Source organism: Haliotis rufescens, unplaced genomic scaffold, assembly GCF_023055435.1.
Source record: "Haliotis rufescens isolate VD_foot unplaced genomic scaffold, xgHalRufe1.0.p SCAF_10, whole genome shotgun sequence".
NCBI lineage: Eukaryota > Metazoa > Mollusca > Gastropoda > Lepetellida > Haliotidae > Haliotis > Haliotis rufescens.
In genome coordinates, this window is record NW_025963780.1 from 27359776 (window position 1) to 27364995 (window position 5220).

Consider the following 5220-nt stretch of genomic DNA (forward strand, 5'->3'; position numbering starts at 1 on the left):
TATTTGTAATGTTTACCTATTGAACACTTTTCTACAATTCTTTTTTATTTGGCTCGTATTCAGAATTCGTCATTTGATCGAATTATAAGATCTAAAAATTATTTAGCTGGTACTCTTGAACATACAAAGGGCATTCTTTGGAATTTGTGTATAGTGTGTGTTTGCGTGCAAGCACACGTGTGATTTGATCGAATTAAAAGGCCCATGCATAAGTTGGGCAAGTATTCTTGAACATACAAAGAGCATGTTTTAAAGCAAAGTATGTCACCGAGTGAGTATGTTTTTAAGCAGTTTTTAGCAATATTTTGTTATTATCACCGAGGGGGAAATGAAGACTGAACTTCACACTCTTAGCATTGTTGGGGATCGAACCCAGGTTTCTGGCGTGACAAGTGAACGCTTTAACCACCAGGCTAAGGAAGTAGATACATATTGTTAAGCAGATAATAAGCTGTTCCTAAATGGAATCATTCAAACCCACAGCAACAACTCCAACAGAATACACAACATCTTGAATGCCATGGAAAGATACTACCGTATTTCCTCTATTAGACGCCGGGCCTATAATAGAAGCCGGGTCAATTATTCAGTGGAAAAGATAGAAGCCGGGCCTCTCATAGACGCCGGGTCGATCAATTGATACAATTAATGATCCCTGTGTATGGGGGGATGGTGGGATGGTGGGTTTTAATAGACGCCGGGCCTCTAATTGACGCCGGGTCAAAGGCTTGTCCGAAATAAATAGAAGCCGTAGAGAAAAAACGGTACCGATAATATTTGATGCTCCCAAGATGGCTGAACATTAACCACGCGACCTTGTTACTCACTAACTCTACATCTGTAGAAGTAACCTACAGTGTATTCACGTCAGTTCGATGTCGACTGATAGGGTGTTCCTCTTGATGATTCAGGATAGTTCCCCACAACTCGTTAATGCTTGTCGCCAGAGTCTAAGATCAGGATCGGTTGGTCGTGTATGCGGGTGGCTTAGCTGACTGTGTATTGACTATTAATTCCCTTGACATTAGTCGTTGTTCATGCTATCAATCATTGGTTTGTCTGGTGCAGGTTCGAATATATTGTCATCGAATATTGAGTGTGGCATTAAACATCATTAACGCACTCACATAGGATGGAAGTGGTATAAATGTATTCATTCCATCAGTCCAAGAAACATTGTTCAAGGTGCTTATATCACTGCGTTTTACACTAGATACACCCGTAAAGATCCGGGATAGAACAGGTCCTCAGCAACCCATGCTTGTCGTAACAGGCGACTATGCTTGTCGGAAGTGGCGACTAACGGGATCGGGTGGTTAGGCTCGCTGACTTGGTTGATGCATGTCATCGTATCCCAATTGCGTGGATCGATGCTCATGATGTCAATCCCTGGATTGTCTGGTCCAGACTCGAATAATTACAGACCGCCGTGATATAGCTGTAATATTGCTGAGTGCGGTGTAAAACAACAAACAAACACATATTACACAAGAAACGTATCTTATCTCTGATTATTATTGTTGCTGACGGGTGCTCCGATGTTTTTACCTCGATTGAACCGTTGTGTCGGAGTTCGTCATGTCTTGTGCCTTGTATGAAAGATCCGTGATTGCTTGTTTAAAATGTCATGTTGACAAGAGACCCGTGAAGATTCCGGGGTAGAATAGGTCTTCAGCAACCCATACTTGCCGTAAAAGGCGACCATGCTTGTCGTAAAAGGCGACTAACGGGATCGAGTGGTGCATGTCATCGATCCCAATTGCGTGGATCGATGCTCATGATATTAATCACTGGATTGTCTGGTCCAGACTCGAATATTTACAGACCGCCGTCATATAGCTGGAATTTTGCTGAGTGCGGCGTTAAACAACAAACCAACCAACCAACTATGTTGACAAGAATCTTGGTGTTGATAGATAGTTGCGGACCAATCTGTTTCATTTAATGATGCCATTGTCAATAAAATCAAATCAAAACCTAACTTGTGTTAATGTTAATTTCTACAACAGAATATGTATGCGCACATCGCTAAGAGTGAGTGAATATGTTTTTACGCCGCTTTTAGCAATAATCCAGCAATATCACGGCGGGGGACACTAGAAATGAACTTCACACTTTGTATTCATCACGGGAATCGAACCCCCGACTTCGGCGTGACGAGTGAACGCTTTAAAAACTTGGCTACCCCAACACATCGCACACCGTCTGAAGAAAACATAGGACACACAAATACTTACGCACGCACGCGCACACGCGCACGAACCTAGACGGAACAGTTGAAACATGCTTATCCTATTGGGTGTATCCTTGTAAGAAATCGCAATATTCCACAGTCCGATTTGGAATATAAGAATATCAAACATGCCACAAGACGAATGTATCCAGATCATAAAGTAAACAATATGTTTTGAAGGAAGAAATATTACATATTAAACTGTTAATATTATTGCATTAAATAGTTAAACTAACAGTTAGCGCCCATCAATTTGTTTACCGACGAAAGTTACCAGTAAAAGTCAGTATCAGGCCACATCACAATGAAGAGGGACCCGTGAACATCCGGGGTAGAATAGGTCTTCAGCAACCCATGCTTGCCGTAAAAGGCGACCATGCTTGTCGTAAGAGGCGACTAACGGGATTGGGTGGTCAGGCTCGCTGACTTGGTTGATGCATGTCATCGTATCCCAATTGCGTGGATCGATACTCATGATGTCAATCACTGGATTGTCTCGTCCAGACTCGATAATTTACAGACCGCCGTCAAATAGCTGAAATATTGCTGAGTGCGGCGTTAAACAACCAACAAACAAAAACAAAATATTAGACAATGACCAACCGTGGCATGCGCTGAGGAACGCCTTCTCACCGCAAATGTGTTTCTGCGCATTTCATCCATCGGTCCTCATGTAAAATGAACTTGCCAGCCTCGTTTGCATACCAATACACCGACTATTTAATTCCACATGTACTTCTCCAGAAGGCCACACACCATGGAGAAAACAGGAAACTGAGCTTCCTGGAAATTGACTGAAGCATACGGTATGTGGCCATCCAAATTAATAATACAATACAGGGCCCATTCGTCTGAAGCAGCTCTCACACTTTGCCGAGGTGGTTGCCGAGCTCTCCCGAGCCTAGCTCAGTTTAACCGGGTTAGGACTCGGGAAGAGACTACATATAAACGAGTGCGCATAGGAGTCCCATTAGGAGTCTATTAAGAGTTGCAAACGAGCACAACGATCGCGATACGAGCTGTACGAGTTTGGTACGAGGTGGCTACGAACTGCTAAATAATTCGGCGGGAATCACACTCATATAGCTCGTATTAGACTCAAATCGGCAATAAATTTTGCAGACGAGCCTGATACGAGTTCTGTACGAGCACCACGAGGTCGCCACGAGGGTACTACGAGTTTGTTACGAGTTTGTTACGAGTTTCTTAGGAGTTGGCTGGCGGCCCGACTGTTTTGAGCAGTTCCAAAACTCTCGAAGATCAGTACGAGGTATCCCGAGTTACCCCGAGTTTAGTACGACCTCGCTTCGAGCTCCATACGAGTACCCCCGAGTCAGCTCGGGTCCACACTCGGGACGCCATTCGTCACCACTCGCCCCTTTCCGTAACCTGCAAGAAGACTCGCCCCCCTCTCGATGAAAGTTATGTGCGAAAATACGACAAACCAATCAGAATGCGCGTATGATTTCGAGTTCTTTGTCAAATAATCCCTCAGAAATATTTTTTTGATTTTACATGTCTTGCATCTAAAAATATACCCAAGACACAGTTAAATGTGTTCAATCATACTGTATAATTCCGCACGTCCCGATGTCCTTTAAATTGCATCAGAAATATATATAACATATGGGGAAATATATGTGAACCATTACGCAACGAGTTGACAATTGTTTTAGGTATGCCCGTTTGCGCTAAGACGGAACCTAGTCGCAAAAATTGCCATGAGAGGTGCACGAGTCGCTATTCGGCTTGTCCCGGAATAACACGAGTTGGTCACGAATATCGGGACGCAACTCGGCAAAATGTGAGAGCCCCCAAATGCTCCACATTTCGATTTGCAGAGTTGCGTTCTTTAGGCGTTTGGAGAGTTGCCTCCCAATTGCGTGGATCAATATATCATGATATCAATAATTTAAGAAATGTTTTTTCGGCAAAATTTTGGCATTCTCATTCTGGCTTAACTGTTTCTTCATGCATATGAATCGCAATCTCTGCTCGGCTTGGCAAAATCAAAACAAAGGCATTTGTTTGTTGTTTAACACCGCACTCAGCAATATTCCAGTTATATGACGACTGTCTGTAATATCTGGACCAGACAATCCAGTCGGGGTACGATGACACGCCATCAACCCGTTCCCCGAGTCTGACCACCCGATCCATGGACAGGACTCCGAGTGGTGTGGTGACGAATGGGAATTCGTATGGTCGCCTTTCATTTTAATCCTCTTCCTACAGCTGTGAAATAACGAATAATTGAAGCAAACGTAAAAGGAAAGTGTAGACTTCTGCTCAACTGTCATCACATTGCCTGTTTTGAGGGGATGTGACACAAAGTTTGAAAACAAACAGAAATCTGCAAAATATATATTTTATTTCTCTCCAATATTCAAACGAAGTCAACATGACCTGTGGAGATATAGCAACAAATATAGACCAAAAGTACAGTCCATTATAAACATAGGGTAGTCAGGTGGGGTAGTTCTATGTGCACAACTCAATCTGTGCTGAATGGAAATTTGAGAGACATTTGAGAAAAAAAACACCAAAACAAACATGGTTATTAAGTATTTGTGCTTTCCCACTGTAGTTTCAGTGAATCTTTGTATAAGAGCATGTATAATAACAAGGTTATAAATACTTACCAATAACTCTGGTTGCCATAGTTACCTCATGACTAGTTGTGACCAATTTTTGAAAAATGCAAACAGATCTGAGGGTACATGAACATTGGTGGTCCTTAAAAGTATTTTTTTCTGGATTTCTGGCTTTAAAAACTTGATGACTAAGCCCAATTTCTACATTTGTCTTGTACACTAACTGCAATATGGAGAAAAATGTGTTGCCACATAAATGCAGTTCTCAAGAAGGGAGCTTGAAATGTTGCCCACCTTGGGTGCAGATATCCAGAAATAATACCAGGGTCCATGTGCACAATGTGGTCTTAGAGCTAAGACCATTATAGGTCCATGTTAATGTGTGGGAGATAC